Source organism: Saimiri boliviensis, chromosome 18, assembly GCF_048565385.1.
Source record: "Saimiri boliviensis isolate mSaiBol1 chromosome 18, mSaiBol1.pri, whole genome shotgun sequence".
NCBI classification, from domain to species: domain Eukaryota; kingdom Metazoa; phylum Chordata; class Mammalia; order Primates; family Cebidae; genus Saimiri; species Saimiri boliviensis.
Genome location: NC_133466.1, coordinates 46,648,662 through 46,671,197, shown reverse-complemented (window position 1 = coordinate 46,671,197; position 22,536 = coordinate 46,648,662). Strand labels below are relative to the sequence as shown.

General features: G+C 39.1%; 1 protein-coding gene, 1 long non-coding RNA gene and 1 other non-coding gene across 4 annotated transcripts in view; all 3 read left to right on the top strand.

Moving 5' to 3' along the window:
• LOC141581980 (uncharacterized) overlaps positions 1-22,536 on the top strand; it is a 1,111,619-nt gene that overhangs the window by 972,764 nt on the left and 116,319 nt on the right. The gene's annotated exons all lie outside the window — the stretch shown is intronic.
• The window catches only part of LOC141582063 (uncharacterized), a 92,514-nt gene that overhangs the window by 29,791 nt on the left and 40,187 nt on the right, over positions 1-22,536 (top strand). The gene's annotated exons all lie outside the window — the stretch shown is intronic.
• On the top strand, positions 825-931 carry LOC141582079 (U6 spliceosomal RNA). The gene has a single exon (XR_012514910.1). It is a non-coding gene; the product is annotated as a U6 spliceosomal RNA (small nuclear RNA).

Sequence of the window (22,536 nt, the reverse complement as noted above, 5' to 3'; positions counted from 1 at the left end):
CCAACTCTGCCAACAACTTGCCCTTGTGCTAATGTTGTGCACAAAAAAGAGACCCTAATATGCGTTGAGTGACTGCTGCTGCTTAGGGGGTCACAGAGAAGGCACCCAAACCTGCACAGGCCAGCACCCCAGCCTGCACCTCCAGTGCAACAGCACACACAGCAGGGGTCCCCTGGCTCCCACAAAGTGGTCTTGCCTCCACCACTTCCACCATTGGGTGAATGCCAACAGGGAGGCAGGCACTTCTGCATCTGCTAGCACTCTGCCACAGATGCCACACTTTGCAGCTTTCAGTGCAGTAGAATCCAAACTTTGAGGAGCCAGAGAACAAAGTTGAAACCCAATATAAATTTCCCAGAGTTAAAGAACACAGTCTAGGAATTGGGAGATGAATATTGGCCCCCTAAAATCCTCCAAAACCAAAGCCATCTGACTGCATCTGCCTTACACCACAATCAAACCAAAAAGATCATCAAATATCATAAAAGAAAAATATCCTGTGCAAAGGTCAGCAACCTCTAAGGTTGAAGGTGAATAAGATCATAGAGATGAGGAAGAATCAGTGCAAGAACACTGAAACTCAAAAAGTCAGCATGCCTTCTTTCCTCCAGATGATTACATCAACTGTTCAGCCTGTTCAAGTTTTCAGAACTGATCAGAGGCTGACATGTCTTTAATGATACAAGTAGAATTCAGAATGTGGGCAGAAACAAAGTTCACTGAGTGAAAGAAATATGTCATCATCCAATGCAAGGAAGCCAAAAGTCATTGTGAAACATCGCAGGAGCTAACAGGCAATAGAGCTGGTATAAAGAACCTTACCAGTGCTTGCTATGGCAGCACATATATTAAAATGGGAATGATACAGGCAAGATTAGCATGGCTCCTGCTTAAGGATGACATGCAAATTCATGAAGCATTTCATATTTTTAGGAAGAATCAATATTGTGAAAATGGCCATACTGCCCAAAGTAATTTATATATTCACTGCTGTCCCCATCAAGCTACCAATGAACTTATTCACAGAACTGGAAAAACCCACCTTAAACTTCATATGGAAGCAAAAGAGACTCTGCATAGCCAAGACAATGCTAAGCAAAAAGAACAAAGCAAGAGGAATCATGCTACCTGATTTCAAACTATGCTACAAGGCTACAGTAATCAAAACAGCATGGTACTGGTACCAAAACAGAGACATAGACCAATGGAACAGAACAGAGGTCCTGGTGGCAATGCCACACATCTACAACCATCTCATCTTTGACAAACCTGACAAACACAAGCAATGGGGAAAGGATTTCCTGTTAAATAATTGGCGTTGGGAAAACTGGCTACCAGTGTGAAGAAAGCAGAGACTGGACCTCTTCCTGACACCTTACAGTAGAATTACCTCCAGATGGATTAAAGACCTAGACATAAGACCTAATGCCATAAAAAATCTAGAGAAAAAACCCAGGCAAAGCCATTCAGGACATACGTATAGGCAAGTACTTCATGACTAAAACACCGAAAGTATTGGCAACAAAAACGAAAATAGACAAATGGGACCTTATTAAACTCCAGAGCTTCTGTACAGCAAAAGAAACAATCATTAGAGTGAACCGCCAACCAACAGGATGGGAAACAATTTTTGCAATCTACCCATCTGACCAATGGCTGATATCCAGAATCTACAAAGAAGTAAAACAGATTTGCAAGAAAAAAAGCAAGCAAACCCATTCAAATTAGGGAAATGATATGAACAGACACTTTTGAAAAGAAGATATATATGAGGCCAAGAAACATATGAAAAAATACTCATCATCACTGTTATTAGAGAAATCAAAACCACATTGAGATATCACCTCATGCCAGTTAGAATGGTGACCATTAAAAAATCTGGAGACAACAGATACCAGAGAGCATGTGGAGAAATAGGAACACTTTTACACTGTTGCTAGGAGTGTAAACTAGTTGAACCATTGTGGAAGGCAGTGTAACACTTGCTCAAGGGCCTGGACATAGTAATTCCATTTGACCCAGCAATCCCATTACTGCGTATATACCCAAAGGATTATAAATCATTCTATTATAAAGACACATGCACACATATGTTCACAGTGGCACTGTTTACAATGGCAAAGACCTGAAAACAACCCAAATGTCCAGCGACAATAGACTGGAAAAGGAAAATGTGACATACATACACCATGGAATACTATGCAGCCACAAAAAACGATGAGTTTGTGTCTTTTGTAGGGACATGGATGAATCTGGAAACCATCATCCTTAGCAAACTGACAGAAGAACAGAAAATCAAACACTGCATGTTCTCACTCATAGGCGGGTGATGAATAATGAGAATATATGGACACAGGGAGGGGAGCATCACACACTGGGGTCTTTTTGGGGGTGGCCAACAGGGGGACACCAAGGGGTGGGGAGGTCAGGGAAGGATTACATGAAGAGAAATGCCAGATGTAGGTGACGGGATGGAGGCAGGATACCACGTTGCCGTGAGTGTACCTATGCAACAATTCTGCATGATCTGCATATACCTATAACCTGAAGTACATTTTTTTAAAAAAGAATAAACTGATGTGATAGAGCTGAAAAGCACACTACATGAATTTTTATAATGCAGCCACATGGTAATTGTGTGTGATTGCATTATACAAATTATTGTAATGTGTGTGGGCACCCAAGGGTGCCCTGTAAGCAGGTGTAGCCAGGCTGGGGTCCTGGGAGAGGCAAGCAGACTAAGGAGTGCTGAGGTCAGACCAGCACCATCTCATGTGCAAGACCACCTAGTAGAATAGACCAAGCAAAGGTAAGAGTCTCAGAGCTTGAAAACTGGCTTTCTGAAAGAAAAGAGGCAAGAATGTGGGAAAAGAATGAAAAGAAATGAACAAAATATTTGAGAAATAAAGGATTATGTAAAAAGGCAAAATGTATGCCTTATTAATGTACCTGAAAGAGATGACAAAAATGGAACCAAATTGGAAAACATATCTCAGAATATCATTCATGAGAATTTCCCAAACCTAGCACGACAGAACAACATTCAAATTCAGGAAATCTGGAGAACCTCAGATATGCCACGGGAAGAACACCCCTAAGACACATAATCATCAGGTTCTCCGAGGTCAAAATGAAATAAAAGTTGTCAAAGGCAGCTAGGGAGAAAGACAAGGTCACCTACAAAAGGAATCCCTTCAGACTAACAGTGGACTGCTCAGCTGAAACCCTACAAGCCAGAAGAGATAATTCAACTTTTAAAGAAAAAAATTCAACCCAGAATTTCAAGGCCAGCAAAACTGTCATAAGTGAAGGAGAAATAAGATCATTTTCAGGCAAGCAAATGCTGAGGGAATTCATTATCCAATGATCTACCTTACAAGAGCTCCTAAAAGTAGAAATTAATATGGAAAGAAAAGATCATCACCAGCCACTACAAAAATGCACTGAATTACACAGATCAGTGATGCTAAAAAACCAACCACATACACAAGTCTGTGAAATTATCAATTAGGAGCGTGATGTCAGGATCTAATCCATATATATCAGTGCTAACCAATTGGGCTAAATGCTCCAACTGAAAGACATAGGGCAGCAAGATGAATAAAGAGCCAAGACTCATTTGAGTATGCTGTCTTTAAGAGACCAATCTCACATGAACTCCTACACATAGGCTCAAAATGAATGGAGAAAAATCCTTCAAGCAAATGGGAAACAGAAAAAAGCAGGTGTTGCAATCCTAGTTTCTGACAAAACAGGCTAAACGAATAAAGATAAAAAGAGAAGGACATGGGCCTGGCACGGTGGCTCAAGCCTGTAATCCCAGCACTTCAGGAGGCCAAGGCGGATGGATCTTGAGGTCAAGAAGTCAAGACAATCCTGGCCAACATAGTGAAACTCCGTCCCTACTAAAAATAACAAAACAAACAAACAAACAAAAAAATTAGCTGGGCGTGGAGGCATGCGCCTGTAGTCCCAGCTACCTGGGATGCTCAGGCCAGAGAATTGCTTAAACCCAGGAGGCAGAGGTTGTAGTGAGCTGAGATCTCGCAACTGCACTCCAGTCTGAGGCCTGGCAACAGAGAGAGACTCGGCCTCAAAAGAGAGAGAGAGAGAGAGAGAGAGAGAGAGAGAGAGAGAGAGAGAGATAACATTACAAATGTGGCCCTGACCTTTGATAAATGTTATTATTGCTTGATACCAACCTGGGCTATCCTTATTGTTCAAACCAATATGATAGATAATTTGCTGAGGTTTGGGAGCTTCTGCCCCCTGGAGAGTCCCAGATCTCCCAAAATTTGGTTCAGAGCTAAGGTTGATTTTGCTTTACAGCTCCTTTTGTGAAGTTTTTCTCATTTCCGGTGAGGAAGACAGGTTTTTCTGCTTCCATGATGGTGGAGAGCAGGCACTTCCTTTCTTGAGTCTCAGCTTGCTTCTGACAGGAAAGGTGAGTGTGATTTTTTTTCCTACTTCTAAGATGGTAGAGAACAGTCATCAGCCTGAGCCTTATTTCCAGGTAAGTGGCTAAATTAGAGATTTGTCTTAAAATTTTTCCTTAATGACTAAAAGTTAAGATTACCAACCACTTGGTTTTAATTTCTCCTTAATATTATAACACTCAGTAATCATATTTATTGTGCATTTTTAATTTTGCTTAACTTTTTTTATTTATGTTTTAGATTTTTTTGTTATTTCACTTTTCTTTCATCGAGTATCACCATATCTTTCTGACTTGGTCAAATCCAAGGGAATATTCCAAATTTTGGGAAGCAAGTCATCTGAATTGGCTAAAACTTTGTAGCTGCCATGTATGTATTTTCTAGTGAGCAGAAATTCCTTTTTTTTTTTTTTTTTTTTTAGCCTAAGAGTTTCTGTCCACATTAGGCCATCTTTTGTCAGCCAAGGTTGCCAGCCAAGGCCAGACTGAAGGAGCAGTGGTGACCTTTCAATCCTAACATTCTGCCCTGTTCCCTACAGCAACCTGAGTTTGGTTCCTAAATCTAGTTCTTTCTGGTTTGATGTTTGTTACTTTGAAAATATCAGCAGTTTGTCCCAGCTATGATGTGGTAGTAAGAGATTCAAAAGGATTTTCTTTAAGAGCTTTATAATTAAAAGTAGATTTCTTATTCTTCTTATTATTATGCTTTAAATTCTGTGGTACATGTGCAGAACATGCATGTTTGTTACATAGTTATACACATACCGTGGGGGCTTCTTGCACCCATCAACCCATGATCTACCTTAGGTATTTCTCCTAATGCTATTTCTCCCTTAGGCCCAACCCCGACAGGCTCCGGAGTGTGATGTTCCCCTCCTGTGTCCATGTACTCTCATTGTTCAACTCCCACTTATGAGTGAGAATATGTGGTGTTTGGTTTTCTGTTCTTGTGTCAGTTTGCTGAGAATGATGGTTTCTAGCTTCATCCATGTCCCTGAGAAGGACATGAACTCATTCTTTTTCATGGCTGTTGGTGTATATGTGTGACACTTTCTTTATCCAGTTTATTATTGATGGGCATTTGGGTTGGTTCCAAGTTTTTGCTCTTGTGAACAATGCTGCAGTGAAAATATGTGTGCATATGTCTTTGTTGTAGAATGATTTATAATCCTTTGAGCATATACCCAGTAGTGGGATTGCTGGGTCCAATGGCATTTCTATTTCTAGATCGTTGAGGAATCACCACACTGTCTTCCACAATGGTTGAACTAATTTACACTCCCACCAACAGTGGAAAAGATTTCCCATATCTCTACATCCTCTCCAGCATCTGCTGTTTTCTGACTTTTCCAATAATTGTTTTTCTGAAATGACAAGTGATGATGAGCTTTTCATTATGTGTTTGTTGGCTTCATAAATGTCTTCTTTAGAGGAGTGTCTGTTTATATTCTTTACCTACCTTTTGATGGAGTTGGTTTTATTCTGGTAAACTTAAGTTCTTTATAGATTCTGCATATTAGCCCTTTGTCAGATGGATTGATTGCAAACATTTTCTCCCATTCCGTGGGTTACCCATTCACTCTGATGATAGATCTGTTTTGTTTCATTTTAGTTTTCTGTGCAGAAGCTTTTTAGTTTAATTAGATCTCATTTGTCAATTTTGACATTTGTTGCCATTGCTTTTAGTGTTTTAGTCATAAAGTCTTTGCACATGCCTATGTTCTGTATGGTATTGCCTAGGGTTTTTTTCTAGGGTTTTTATAATTTTAGGTCTTCTGTTTTTTTTTTTTGTTTTTTTTTTTTTTTTTTTTTTTTTAAAGTTTGTAATTTATGTCTTTATTACTTCTTCCTTTCTCCATTCAGTTGTGAATTTATGAAATATTTACTATACAAATACAACACAGTTGACTTTGATTACTGTCCTCAGTACTGGAAATTTTTTCTAATTGTTCCCTTTCCCCAAAGATCTAAGAATTTAATGCGAGAGTTCAAAGATAAACAATCACAAGAAGGCAAGATGAATATCATGAGAGAAGGATATACAGTGTATAATAGTAGCACAGTAGAGAGATACCTCTTTCTCAGTTAATGCAATCTCTTAAATGAGTAAAATAATTCTGTCTCCCTTCAGAGGAGATGGTGTAATAGCAGGATATTCAGGAAATCTGACATGCTGGTCTTCTGTTTTAGGCTTTAATCCATCTTGTGTTAATTTTTGTGTAAGGTGTAATTAAGGGGTCCAGTTTCAGTTTTCTGCAAATGGCTAGCCAGTTTTCCCAACACCATTTATTAAATAGGGAATCTATTCCCCATTGGTTTATTTTCGATTTATTTATTTATTTATTTATTTATTTATTTATTTGGTCTTGTATGTCAAAGATCAGATGGTTGTAGATGTGTGGCATTATTTTTGAGGCCTCTATTCTGTTCCATTGGTCCATATATCTGTTTTGGTTCCAGTACCATGCTGTTTTGGTTACTGTAAGCTGATAATGTAGTTTGAAGTCTGGTAGTGTGATGTTTCCTGCGTTATTCTTTTTGCTTGGCTATGCAGGCTCTTTTTTCATCCCATATGAAATTAAAGGTAGTTTTAGCCAATTCTCTTAAGAAAGACAATGGTAGCTTGATGGGAATAACATTGAATCTGTAAATTAATTTGACTATGTGGCCATTTTTATAATATTGATTCTTTGTATCCATGAGCATGGATTTTAAAAATTTGTTTGTGACCTCTCTTATTTCTTTGAGCAATGGTTTCTAGTTCTCCTTTAAGAGGAACTTTAAGTATGGACCCAGGAAGGACAAGGCAGCTGTCTTGGTTCTCCATGAGTCCATGCTTAACTTTGAACTTATATCCATTTAAATATCAGTTGTTTCTCCAATTTAGGTTCATAGTAGTTGTTACTGATGGGTTGTCATAGGTAACTTGACTTAGATCATGGAGTTCATTCAAACTGTATATATAAACAATTTAGAATGACAGCTGATTAAGAATGACAGTCTGACAAAGTGTTTTCTTGGTATTGAATTAATTTTTCTTCTATTTGGGTAGGAGTTTTAAAAACAAATAAGTCTTTTCATTAAAATTCCAGGAAATCTTACACAGTCCTTAAGTATTTGGGATTATTTGAGAAATGATGTGATTCTAAAGTTTCCAGAAATCTGTATTCAAGAGCTCTTTTTCATTGACTTTCCATTATTTCAGGAACCTCCTAAAAGACACCATATTCTAGGACATTTTGTGCTTGTGAAGTTTTCAGAAACTGTGTTAGTATTAAGCAGTTAAGTGTGAAAACGTTGTTAAATACTTATAGTTACATGACTGAAAAGAAAATTTGTACATTTCTGTGGTCTACAGTTTATCATGGAAACAATATAATTGATAGCATATCTTTTGACCTATTGGAATTTTAGGAATTTCATACAATTTTCAAACATATATCAATATTGATTACAATATAATCTGAAAAAGGTAAAATATTTCTTATTTTGACAGTGCTCCTTATGTAAAAATATGTCAAGTAATTCCATATATTTCTCTTTTCGATTTTTCAGTGCCCTCTTTTGCATTCCAAATTAAGAAGTCAAAAAGACTTAATTTTGAAGATAAAATTGGATTTGGGGAAGTGTATCAAATATATTAATATTGATATAAATATACTAAAGGCCTAAAACATTTGATATAAAATGGAATGCCAGGTCACAGTAAGTCATTTATTTAGCCAAAATGGTAACTCAAAAAATGTTTAAAGGCAAAAGCCTTTACTCATTGATAGAAGACTCAGTTTTTCAAGCAATGTGCGTCTTTCCCTTCTTTTTCCTGTAATTTGTTTGAGGAGAGACAGAAATCTTTTTTATTCTTTAATATTATGTTAAAATCATATTCAAGAAAGAAAGCCAAATTTCTCTCTTGCATTAGTGTACTATTAATGTCAACTCAAATTTTTAATAAAACCTTAAAGATGAATTCATCCAGTCTTCATCAGTTTGACTATAAGTTGAAATTCTTATAAGCTTTTGATAACCTTTTACAAATTTGTATTAAACAAAATTAGTGCTCTAAGAAAACCCTGTTGTGTTTTTATTCCAATGTTCAATTTATGGAAAAACTGAACAATACTCCTTTAAATTTAGCCAGTGTGTTCACACGGTGTTTCTTTTACAAGATGACTAGTTCACAAACCTTCCACAACTTGCTCAAACCTTTAGCTTCATTCTATTTAAGTCAAAACAATTTTTAACCTTCTGAATGAAGCAAAAATTTACATTCTAATGCCTTATAATGTTTTACTGAAAGCACATTTCACTTTTTCCACAAAGCTTCCATGTAAAAGTTTTTCATTAGTTTACATGTTACTATGTTAGCTCTTAGCAATTTTTTTTTTTTTTTTTTTTTTTTTTTTTTTTTTTTTTTTTTTTTTTTTTGTGAAACACCTGGCAGGTAAGTGATTTTAATTTTGTACTAAGTATGAAGCCTAGGACACCAGACACAAGTGCATGTAAAGTCTGACTTTTTAAAGCATAGCCAGGGAGCATGGCTAACTCCACATGTTCCCAGACCTTACCGAGAATCTAGTGACTCCAAAGCAGGTAAGTTGAACAAATTTTAAAAGTCAAAAAAAGCAGTTTATTACTTTAAAGCATTTTACAAACCTAATATCTGACCTGCCTAATTTAGAGCTAATGTCTTTATTTTACCAATAAACTTTAAAACTGTCTTTATTTCTCAAATATTACTAAAGTCATGTGAAGTAAAATGTATTAGAGTTTTAATTTTTCTGAAAAAAATAATTTATTTAAACATTCATTATTTTAAAGCCAATTAGAGAGCTTTTTTATTTATAAACATCACCCACGACACATAAAAATACACAGAATAGATCCAGTAGTTGTAAGATTTTTCATTTGCCAGTTTTTGGTTTTCTTTTCTCTCTTATTTTTTTTTTTTTCTTCACAATGAACTGATGATGTTCATATACATGGATTGTCATCAAATGTTTCAATTTAACAGGAGATTATAGAACACACTTTAACAGTATTCTAATTTGAAGAAAATATATATTTAGGCAAGGATTCATAGTACTTATCTTCTATGTCACTTTTAATTTTGCATTTGTGTACTGTAACATTTCTCTATATAATATTTTTAGTATGTTACTCATATTTGTAAAGATTACACATATCTCAGAGGTGAAGACTATAAATATTAAATGTATTCATTCTCCTATATTCTGAAGCACTTAAGTCAGAGGAACTAAATTATTCATTCTAATTTGACGACTCACTATCTTGTAACATATTATAATACTTAGAAGAGCTCAGTAAAACAAAGCTCTAGTTACCTTGAAATTGTTTGTTTTTAAAACTTCATTAGGAAATAAATTCCAGTTCAAATTTTATTAATTATGCCCCTTGTTCTTCCATGTCTTTCCAACATAGGATTAGAAAGACTTTCTTTATAAGATTAGACTCAGGGAATTAGTACCCAATGTTGAAATTGGCTCTCAGGAAAGCTTCCAGAGAGGAAGGCTCCTAGTTGGGGACAGATAATCCTCATTTTTATTATTGTACACCGTTGCTTCCCTGAAAGTAAAGGAGAATCCTTGGGGATCGTGATCTATTTCTCTTCACTTTTTCTGATTTCCCTTCCCATGGTCAGGAATTTTTTTTTTTTTTTTTAATTAAGTTCTGAAGTGCATGTGCAGATCTTGCAGGATTGATGCATAGGTAAGCACATGTCATGGTGGTTTGCTGCCTGCATCCCCTCATCACCTACATGAGGCACTTCTCCCAATGTTCTTGTGCTGTGTTTTTCAGCTCCGTGAAGTCATTTATGTTCTTCTCTAAGCTGATTATTCTAGTTAGCATTTCATCTAACCTTTTTTCAAGGTTTTTAGCTTCTTTGCATTAGGTTAGAACATGTTCCTTTATCTCAGAGAAGTTTGTTATTACACATCTTCTGAAGCCTGCTTCTGTCAATTCATCAAATTCATTCTCCATCCAGTTTTGTTCCCTTGCTGGTTAGGAGTTGTGATCCCTTGGAGGAGGAGAGTCGTTCTGGTCTGTGGCGATTTCATTTTTTGTGTATTTTTTTCTTCCAATCTTTGTGGACTTTTCTAAGTTTGGTCTTTGAAGTTGGTGACTTTTGGATGGGATCTCTGAGTGGATATTCTTTCTGTTGATGTTGAAGCTACGTCTTTCTCTCTCTTTCTGTTTTTTTTTTTTTTTTTTTTTTTTTTTTTTTAGTTTTTCTTCTAACAGGCCTCTCTGCTATAGGACTACTTGAGGTCCACAGGAGACTATGTTTGCCTGGGAATCATCTGTGGGGCTGCAGAATAGCGAGGATTGCTGCCTGTTCCTTTCTCTGGTAGCTTCATCCCGGAAGGGTACCCACCAGATATCAGCCAGAGCTCTCCTCTATGAGGTATCCTTTTGGATATATTGGGGTCAGTGAGCCACTTGAGGAGTCAGTCTCTCCCTTATCTGAACTCAAGTGTGCTGGGAGCTTCATTGCTCCATTGAAAGCTGCTGGGCAGGGACGTTTAAGTCTGCTGTAGCATAAGTCACAGCTACCCCTTTCCCAGGTGCTCTGTCCCTGGAAGATAGGGTTTATTTATAAGTCTCTGATGTGCTGCTGCCTTTTTGTCAGAGGTGTCCTGCTCAGCAAGGAGGGAGTCTAGTCGCAATCTGCCTGTAGAGGCACTGCTGAGCTGCTGTGGGCTCAGTCCAGATGCTGTGTAAACTTTGCTTTTGTTTACACAGGTAAGGTTAGAACTGCCTTGGCATTGACGGATGCCCTTCCACTCACCGAGCTCCATCATCGCGGGTTGAGCTCAAACTGTTCTGCTGACTGTAAAACTGTCATGCCAGTGTGCTTCAATTGGCTGGTCTTTGTTCTGGGACACCTGCCACTCAAGGTCACTTGGCTCCCTGCCTTCAGCTCCCCTTTTTTTCTGGGGAGCGGGAGGCTCTGTCTTGCAGGCGTTCCAGGTGCCAGCCAAAATGGCCACTGAGATTTGTGCTGAAAACTCATGTCACTGGCTGAAGTGGCCTCTTAGATTCATACTGGTCAGCCACAGCGCTTGTTGGCCCAGCTAAAATCTCCTGATGCGGGATATAAAGACCATGGGACAAGTGCAGTATCTGAACTGAAGTGCAGGAGTGGCTTTAGAAGTTCCCCAATGGCCTCTGTTGGGTAGGAGGGACATCCTCCAGCCAGTTGCACTTCCCAGGTGAGTCAGTGCTCCACCCTGCCTCACTTTGCCCCCCATAGGCTATGCTCACTGTTCAAGCAGTTCTATTGAGGTGAACCTGGTACTTCGATTGGAAATGCCGAGGTCACTTGCCTTCTGCATTGCGTTCACTGGGAACTGTGCTCCAGAGCAGTTCCTATTCTGCCATCTTGGCAGAAGTATGGAAGCTTCTAAAGAAGCTTTAAGTGCTAGTAAATATAGATTAAATGAATGAATGATAGATAAGCAAAAGAATTCGAGAAAGAAGGTAGAAGGGAAAAGGAAGCAGAGCCAGAAGAAAATGGAGGAGACCAGTGTGGGGGGGAGGAGAAGAGAGAGAACTAATGGCTGTAATAATTTTATTTAAAAAACATTATCTACAATAATTAGTATCACCCAATAGAAATGTGTTATTTAAGGGGAACACTCAACCCATCAGCAATGAAAAGCAGCTAGGACACTGAAATTGATATTCCATATCATCAACTAAGTCAAATATATTTTATTAATAATATTTGATTGATTGATAAGAGAAGTAGCTTTTCTGTTTAGATTTTGAGAGATAATAAAAACAAATGCCAGTGTTTGCTATCCTTTCAAGCCATGTCCTCATATGTTTTAATTTTAGTGGGATAAGGGAAAAATGACTGTGGATAGTGACATTCCTCATTACTGTGACAACAGTCTCTCAAAGTTCTCACAGCACAATAATATAGTTTTAAAGACTCATTTATCAAATACTTTCACCCGATATTGAGAAAATATTTAAGGAGAATGAAACCAACTGGTGATTCTATTCTCATCATTTTTTAAGAATTTTTTTAAATTTTACTTTAAGTGCATAGTGTATCTGGCATTTCTCCTCATGTTATCCTTCCGCACCCTCCACTCCCTCCCCACCGCCCACTGTCCCTCTCCTAACCCCCACAACTGCCCCCAGTGTGTGACGCTTTTCTCCCTGAGTTCACGTGTTCTCATTGTTCCACACCCACCTATGAGTGAGAACATGTGGTGTTTGGCTTTCTGTTCTTGTGTCAGTTTCCTGAGAATGATGGTTTCCAGATTCATCCAAGTTCCTGTGAAGGACACGAACTCATCGTTTTTTATGGCTGCTTACTATTCCATGGTGTATATGTACCACATTTTCTTTGTCCAGTCTATCATTGATGGGCATTTGGGTTGGTTCCAGGTCTTTGCTATTGTACACAGAACTGCAATGAACATATGTGTGCATGTGTCTTTATAGTAGAACAATTTATAGTTCTTTAGGTATATACCCAATAATGGGATTGCTGGGTAAAATGGAATTTCTATTTCTAGATCCTTGAGAAATCGCCAGACTGCCTTCAACAATGGTTGAACTAATTTACACTCCCCCAACTGTGTAAGAGTGTTCCTATTTGTCCACATTCTCTCCAGCGTCTGTTGTCTCTAGATTTTTTTGATGATCGCCATTCTAACTGGCATGAGATGATATCTCAATGTGGTTTTAGTTTGCATTTCTGAAATGACCACTGATGATGAGCATTTTTTCATATGTTTGTTGGCCTCATATATGTCTTCTTTTGAGAAGTGTCTATTCATATTCTTTTCCCACTTTTACATGCGGTTGTTTGTTTTTTTCTTGTTTATCTATTTTAGTTCCTTGTAGATTCTGGATATTAGCCCTTTGTCAGATGGGTAGATCGCAAACATTTTTTCCCATTCTCTTGGTTGCTGATTTGCTCTAATGGTGATTTCTTTTGCTGTACAGAAGCTGTGGAGGTTAATTAGATCACATTTGTCTATCTTGGCTTTTATTGCTATTTGCTATTGCTTTTGGTGTTTTAGTTAGGAAGTCCATGCCTATGCCTATGTCCTGTATGGTTTTGCCTACATTTTCTTCTAGAGTTTTTATGGTGTTAAGTTTTATGTTTAAATCTTTGATCCATGTAGAGTTAACTTTAGTGTAAGGTGACAGGTAGGGGTCCAGTTTCTGCTTTCAGCATATTGCTAGCGAGTTTTCCTGACACCATTTATTAAACGTGGAGTCCTTTCCTCATTGGTTGTTTTGCCAGATTTGTCAAAGATCAGATGGTTGTAGATGTGTGGTGTTTCTTCTGGGGTCTCTGTTCTGTTCCATTGGTCTATGTCTCTGTTTTGGTACCAGTACCGTGCTGTTTTGATTACTATGGCCTTGTGTTATGGTTTGAAGTCTGGCAATGTGATGTTCCTGGCTTTGTTCTTTCTGCTTAGAATTGTCTTGGCTATGTGGGATCTCTTGTGATTCTATATGAAGTATAAAGTGCTTTTTTTTTTCAGTTCTGTGAAGAAGTTCATTGGTAGCTTGATGGGGATAGCATTGAATCTATAATTACTTTGGGCAGTATGGCCATTTTCATGATACTGATTCTTCCTAACCCTGAGCATGGAATATTTCTCCATCTGTTTGTGTCCTCTGTTATTTTGTTGAGCAGTGGTTTGTAGTTCTCCTTGAAGAGGTCCTTTACATACTTAGTTGTATTCCTTGGTATTTTATTCTCTTTGTAGCAGTTGTGAATGGGAATTTACTCTTAATTTGGCTCTCTGTTTGTCTGTTGGTTAATAGGAATGCCTGTGACTTCTACACAATTATTTTGTATCCTGAGACTTTGCTGAAGTTGCCTATCAGTTTCAGAAGATTTTTGGACTGAGACGATGGTCTTCTAAATATACAATCATGTCATCTGCAAATAGAGACACTATGACTTCCTTATTTCATAATCGATTACCCTGTATTTATTTTTCTTGGCTGATTACTCTGGCTAGAACATCCAATAATATGTTGAATAGGAGTGGTGAGAGAGGGCATCCTTGTCCAGTGCCTGATTTCAAAGGAATTCTTCCAGCTTTTGCCCGTTCAGTATGATATTGAACTGAACAAGCTGTAGGCTTGTCATACATAGCTTTTATCATTTTATGCTAAATTCCGTCAGTACCTAGTTTATTGAGAGTTTTTACCATGAAGCGCTGTTGAATTTTATCAAAGACCTTCTCTGCATCTATTGAGATAATCGTGATTTTTGACTTTGGTTCCTTTATGTGATGGACTACATTTATGGATTTGCATATGTTCAACCAGTCTTGCATTCCTAGGGTGAAGCCTACTTGGTCGTGATGGATAAGCTTCTAGATGTGCTGTTGCAGTCAGTTTGCCAGTATTTTATTGAAGATTTTTTCATCGATATTCATCATGGAGATTGGGCTGAAGTTTTCTTTTTTAGTTGAGTCTCTGCCCGGTTTTGGTATCAGGAAGATGTTGGTCTCACAAAATGAGTTAGGGAGGAGTCTCTCTCTTCGTATTGATTGATAGTTTCAGAAGGAATGAAACCAGCTTCCTTTTGTATTTCTGGTAGAATTCATCTGTGAACCCTCTGGACCTGGCCTTTTTTTGGTTGGTAGGCTATTGATTCCTGCCTCTACTTCAGCCCTTGTTATTGGTCTACTCAGGGTTTCAACTTCCTCCTGGTTTCGTCTTCGTAGAGTACAAGTGTCAAGGAATTTATTCATTTCGTCCAGATTTACTGGTTTATATGCATAGAGTTATTTGTAGTAATCTCTGATTGTAGTTTGTATTTCTGTGGAGTCGGTGATGATATCCCCTTTATCGTTTTCTATTGCATCTGTTTCATTCTTCTCCCTTTTCTTTTTTATTAATCTGGCTAGGGCTCTGTCTATTTTGTTGATCTCTTCAAAAAATCTGCTCCTGGACTTATTGATTTTATGAAGGGCTTTTTGTGTCTCTGTCTCCTTCAGTTCTGTTCTGATCTTAGTTAATTCTTGTCTTCTGTTAGCTTTTGAGATTTTTTTGACCTTTCTCCTCTAGCTCTTTCAATTTTTACGATAGAGTGTCAATTTTCAATCTCTCCTTGCTTCTCTAGTTGGCATTTATTACTATAAATTGCCTTCTCGACACTGCTTTAAAAGTGTCCCGGCGATTCTGGCACGTTGTGTCTTTGTTCTCATTTGTTTCAAAGAACATCTATATTTCTACCTTCATTTAATTGTTTATCCAGTCAACATTCTGTAGCCAGTTGTTCTATTTTCATGAAGTTCTGCAGTTCTGAGTTAGTTTCTTAATTCTGAGTTCTAATTTGATTGCATATAATCTGAGAGATTGTTTGTTATGATTTCCTTTGTTTTGCATTTGCTTAGGAGTGATTTATTTCAAATTATGTGGTTAGTTTTAGAGTAGGTGCTGTGTGGTGCTGATCAGAATGTATATTCTATGGATTTGGGTTGGATATTTCTGTAGATGTCTATTAGGTCTGCTTGGTCCAGATCTGAATTCAAGTCCTGGACCTCCTTCTTAATTTTCTGTCTCAATGATATGTCTAACAGTGACAATGGACTGTTAAAGTCTCCCACTATTATTATGTGGGAGTCTAAGTGTCTTTGTAGGTCATTAAGGACTTCCTTTATGTACCTCGGTGCTACCCTGGTGCTCCTGTATTGACTGCATAAATATTTAGGATCGTTAGCTCTTCTTGTTGCATTGATCCTTTTACCTTTATGTAATGCTTTTCTTTGTGTCTTTTGATCTTTGTTGTTTTAAAGTCCATTTTATCAGAGACTAGGATTGCAGCTCCTGCTTTTTATTTGCTCTCAATTTGCTTGACACGTCTTTCTGCATCCCTTTATTTTTAGCCTACATTTGTCCTTACACAAGTGATGAGTTTCCTGAATACAGCACACTGATGGGTTTTGACATTTTATACAATCAAATGGTCTATGTCTTTTAATTGGGTCATTTAGTCCACTTACATTTAAGGATAATTTTGTTATGTGTGAATTGGATACTGCCATTTTGGTGCTAGCAGGCTTTTTTGTCCTTTAGTTGACACATTGTCTTCATTGTGTCGATGGTCTTTACCATTTGGTACATTTTTGGAGTGGCTGTTACTGATTGCTCCTTTCCTTGATTAGTGCTCCTTTCAGGAGCTCTCATAAGGCAGGCCTGGTGGTGAGAAAATCTCTCAGTAATTGCTTATCCATAAAGGATTTTCTTTCTCCTTCGAATGTGAAACTTAGTTTGGCTGGATATCAAATTCTAGGTTAACAGTTCTTTTCTCTAAGGATGTTGAATATTGGCCCCCACTCTCTTCTGGCTTGTAGGGTTTGTGTGGAGAGATCCACTGTGAGTCTGGTGGGATTCCCTTTGTGGATAACCTGACTTTCTCTTTTGCTGCCCTTAGCATTTTTTCCTTCATTTCAACCCTGGTGAATCTGACGATTATGTGTCTTGGGGTTGCTCTTCTTGAGGTATATCTTTGTGGTGTTCTCCATACTTCCTGGACTTGAATAGTGGCCTGCCTTGCTGAGTTGGGGAAGTTCTCCTGGATAATATCCTGAAGAGTGTTTTCCAGCTTGCATTCATTCTTTCTGTACATTGAGGTACGCCTATCAAATGTAGATTAGGTCTTTTCACATAATCCCATATTTCTTGGAGGCTTTGTTCATTTCTTTTCACTCTTTTCTCTCTATTCTTGCCTTCTTATTTTACTTCATTGCATTGATTTTCAATCTCTGATATTTTTTATTCTGCTTGGTCAGTTTTGCTTTTGAAACTTTTGTATGCTTCATGAAGTTGTCGTGCTGTGTTTTTCAGCTCCATCAAGTCGTTTCTATTCTCTAATCTATTTATTCTAATCAGTATATCTAACCTTTTTTCTGGGTTCTTAGTTTCTTTGCATTGGGTTAGCACGCGTTCTTTTAGCTCTGAGATGTTTGTTATTACCCACCTTCTGAAGCCGATTTCTGTCAATTCATCAGATTCATTCTCCATCTATCTTTGATCCTTAGCTGGTGAGGAGTTATGATCCCTTAAATGAGAAGAAGTCTTCTGGTTTTTGGTGTTTTCTTCCTTTTTGCGCTGGTTTCTTCCCATCTTAGTGGCTTTATCTACCTGTGGTCTTTGTACTTGGTGACTTTCAGGTGGGGTCTCTAAATGGATGCCCTTTTTATTGATGTTGAAGCTATTTCTTTCCACTTAGTTTTCCTACTAACAGTCAGGCCCCTCTGCTGCAGGATCACTGGAGGTGCTGTCAAGATCCCACTCACCTGGAGATCACCCGTGGGGCTGCAGAACAGCAAGGGTTGCTGCCAGTTTCTGCCTCCGCTATCCTCATACCAGAATGGTACCCACCAGATGTTGGCCTGAGCTTTCCTTTATGAGGTGTCTTTTTGTGTATATGGGGCTCAGAGAATTGCTTGAGGAGACATTCTGTCCCTTATAAGAGCTCAAGTGCTGTGCTGGGAGTTCTGCTGTTTCATGCAGAGCTGCTGGGCTGGTACCATTAACTCTGCTGCAGCTGAACTCATAACCTGCTGTTTTCCCAGGTGCTCTGTCCTAGGAAGGTCAGCCTTATTTATAAGTTCCTGCCATGCTGCTGCCTTTTTTCATGGATGCCTTGCCTGGCACAAAGTAGTCTACATCGATAGTGGCAGACTGCCTTGGTATTGGGGGATGCCCTTCCCCCCACGGAGTTAGGCCATCCCAGTTCCAGCTTCGCTTGTTGTGAAACTCTTAATCCAGAGTGTTTCAGATTTCTTGTCTCGTGAGTGTGGTACCCGTCAAGCCAGATCACATCACCTGGTTTCCTGTCTCAGCCCCCTCCCTTTCAGTTGAATGGACAGCTCTGTCTCCCAGGCATTCCAGGCACCAGTTGAAATGGCCACCCAAACTTTTGTGAGTTTCTTTGTCCTGATGCATCCCTGGCTGAAACTGCTGAAATGAAAACTCATGACGCTTTTATGCTCAGGAATCTCCTTGTCTGTTGGCAGTGAAAACTTCTTTGGAAATGTAGTGAGCACTCACTCTCTGTGCTGTTCTTGCCTGGAACTACATTCTGAAGATGTTCCTATTCAGCCATCTTGGATCTTCCTTAATCTTATGATTTCTAAGAAAAACTCTATAAGTCGTATCTTATTTATTATTAATATTTTGAATTAAAAGCTTCTTTTGTATGATGTGTTTACACCACAGACGTAATGGTGATTTTCTGGAGGATCACTAGAACTAGCATCAGACAACATAGGGAAAATTCTTCACAATATACTATATACATCTGTGTGTATTACACACATGTACATATAAATAAACACACACACACACACACATATATATACACCTATATACTATATACTATACACACACACACACACACACACACACACACACACACACACACACGTTTATTTTGAAACAGAGTCTCACACAGTCTGTCGCCCAGGTTGGAGTGCAATGGCATGATCTCAGCTCACAGCAACCTCCACCTACTGGTTCACATGATTCTCCTACCTAAACCTTTTGAGTAGCTGGGATTACAGGTGCACACCACCATTCCTGGCTAATTTTTTTTATTTTTAGTAGAGACGAAGTTTCCCTATGCTGGCCACACTGGTCTCGAACTTCTGACCTCGTGATCCACGCACCTCAGCAGCTAGGATTATAGGTGTGAGCCCCTGCACCCAGCCACATGTAGAAGTGCAGTACTACATAGAACACTGAACATTACATGCTGCTGGGATTACAGGTGTGAGCCACAGTATCCAGCTGCATATATTTTTTTATTTCTCTTTTTAAGAATCCTGATCTTAAATGAGTTCACAGTTGGATGTAGAAGTGCAATGCTTAGATGCAGATGTGTACATATAGAAGGATACAATACTTAGATGTAACAGTTATGAATAAATGTAATTCTTATAACTGACTATAACAGTATTAGAAAAGTCATATATTGATAAAACCTTCTTCAGAAAAAGGAACTTAAAAACTTAGAGGAACTGCTTCTGTTTAAATATATGCATAGCTAAGGCTCTTACAATGGTGTGGTTTATAGGATAGATATCAGAGTGTAAGTCCAATTTTTAAAACGTAGTCAAATGTATTAATCTTATATTTTATGCCTATGATTATTTTGTAATTCAGAGAATGGCTTTTCCAATTCAAAAATTCTTTAAAATCCTCTAGTGATTTATTTTTCATGGTGTTTAAATCAATATTGAAACTTTCTGGAATTTACACTCTATTAGGTTTGAAGTTTTGTCCAACTTTTTTTCAGTAACATATTCACCATGGGAATTCTTTCATTATACAAATATACATCTTATGCTTTAAATTCAGAGGAAATTATGATATGTTATTCTATTTTGTGCTAACTAAAATGTTGCTTTGTTGACTTAGAGTTCTCTTAGCCATAAGAAAGAAAAAGATCTCTTGCATGAAATTAGCATGTTCTGGGAAAAAAATTGCCTTGCTTAGACTGGAACTAGACACAATTCAATAGCAGAACCTGCTAAGGGAAAAAAAAAATTTAGAGGACATTGAAAGTGTGAAAGAAAAGAATGCTAATATTCTTAAGGCCATAAAATTGGATAAGGAAGAATGAAAAAAGACGGTATTTAAGGAGAGTGGACAGCTTAGCATTTTGACAATGAAGAATAAAATGGTCAGTTCTGAATTGGAGGATGTAAGACACAACTAGGAAACACTGGAAATGGAAATTCAATCATGTCCTTGTAGACTGGCTACTGCTCTACATGACTGTGACCAAAGCCAGATAGGAGAAAGCAACTTCTTTCCAGAGAACAAAACCTCAACAGGTTTATTTACAGGAGACAATGAATTCTCATACATCTAACCTGAAAGAGAACAGCAAGATTCTTTCTGAACAACTGTAATGCTTATTGTAAAAATTAACAGCCTAAAAATTCAGCTCCATCACACAAGATAAACTGTGAAAGAAAAGACAGGACAGGCTGCCATCTTTCCTGTTGGAGGAACTTAATTATTCCAGCCTGTGGGCATTGGAGAGTACAAACCGACCAGGGGCAGAAGAGTTCCCGCAGCACAGCACAGCTGCTTTACCAAATCATGGCCAGACTGCTTCTGAAAGCAGGCTCCTGATCCTGTTCCTTCTTACTGAAGAGGACCTCCCACCTGGTGCTTACAGCTACCCTCACAGGTGTTCCCTGGCCAATGGAGATTTGAAATATTCCTTAGACAGAGCTCCCACAGAGAAAGGCAGGCCACCATCTTTGCTGTTTGGATGAGTAGGTTCTGGTCTTAGGGCTTTTTAGAACCCAAGCTGACCAGAGGTGTAAGTGGTAGCTCAGCACAGCAGAGCCACCTTGCAAAAACATAGCCAGACCCTTGTTTAAGTCAATACCCAACAACATTCCTAATCACTAGGTACAGCCTTTCAACAGGGTCTCTGGCTGCCTTCACTGCTGTTCTCTGGCTGACAGATGTTTCAGGCCTCCCTGAATCAGAGCTTCCAGAGAGAGGACCAGACTGTAATCTTTGTTGCTTGGGCAACTCAGCCATTTCAACCTTGGGACTTCAGAGTGTCTGAGGCAACCAGGGGCTGAAGTGAACCCCCAGCACAGCACAGCTGCTCTACAGAAACATGGCCAGACTTTTTTAAAAGCAAGTCTCTGATCTTGTTCCTCCTGACTAGACAAGACTTCTGAACTTGTTTCCAGCCACCTCTCGTAGTTGTGTCCAGATTGGCAACAGGATTGTACCTCAGTGGTACAGAGGTCCCAGAGGAAGAGGCAGGCTATTATCTTTGTCTTTTTGCAGGCTTCGCTAGTGATACCTTGAGTCGCTGGAAGATACGAGGCAATTAGGTACTGGAGTGGACCCCCAGTATACCACAGCAGCCTTATGGGAAAGTGGCTGAACCGTTACATGGGTGCTGGTTTCCATATCTCCTCGATGAGCAGGTCCTCCTGGCTTGGGTCTTTATCCAGGACCCCACTGAAACCATCAAGCCAGTAGCAACTTGGCAATTTCTTGGACAGAGCTTCACAGATCGACTGAAATCCTCTCTGCCACTGCCTCTGCAGTGGATCTGCCCTTGTTACCTTCAGAATATCAAGAAAGCAAAGACCCTACGTGCCATATTGATAACACTAACAAGCTGCAGTTGACCCAAGGAACAAGGCAGTCCATCTCTTGTGGATACCACATACCCCCCACTGCTTATCACTGGACAGGGAACTCTGGCTTGGGCCCATAGAACAGACCCTCCATCCTGGGGTGATTACACTAAGTGATGGCTAACTCACATCTTTCTGGGGTAGAGCCCGCAGGAGACAAGCAAAGTGATGGAGCAGGAAGCCAGCTGATGTGACGCCCAGAGGGCAGGCACAGCTATCTCTCTAGGCTCTACTGGGTCTTATGAGACACTTTATCCCAGCACTTTAGGACTGTGGAGGTCAGATCAGCCACATCTCATGTGAAGATTGCCCAGCAGAGATCAGGTATGAGATTTTCCCTATTAATAAAAGGAGACTTCCTTTAAAAAGTCTGGCCACGTTTTTGTAGAGCAGCTGTGCTGTGCTGGGGCCTCACTTTTCAGAGAGTTATCAGAGGCGTGATATCTACTGGGCATTCTTGCACATGAGATGAAGCTGGTCTGACCTCAGCACTCCTTAGTCTGCTTGCCTCTCCCAGGACCCCAGCCTGGCCACGCCTGCCTACAGGGCACTCTCAGCTGCCCACACCTTTGTTTCTGTGCTAGTGGACCATGCCTGAGCAGTGAAGAGATGCAGCAAAGCGGACCCTTCAGGCACGCAGCATCCTCTACATTGCCTCTCCATACTGAAGCTCTTTATACAAAAACGTCCTACGTCACTTTGCTGGTGTGTGTTTACATGAGTGGAATTTGCTGCACTTGCCCTACTAGCACATGGGAATGTAGCACGCACTTCAACCTACACCAACTCCCATTGAAGAAAGAGCCATGGTAGGCAGAGGAACAAAATCACAACCTCTGCCAACACCTTCTCCTTGTGCTAATTCTGTGCACGAAAAGGGAATGCTAATATACGTTGAGTGGTCGT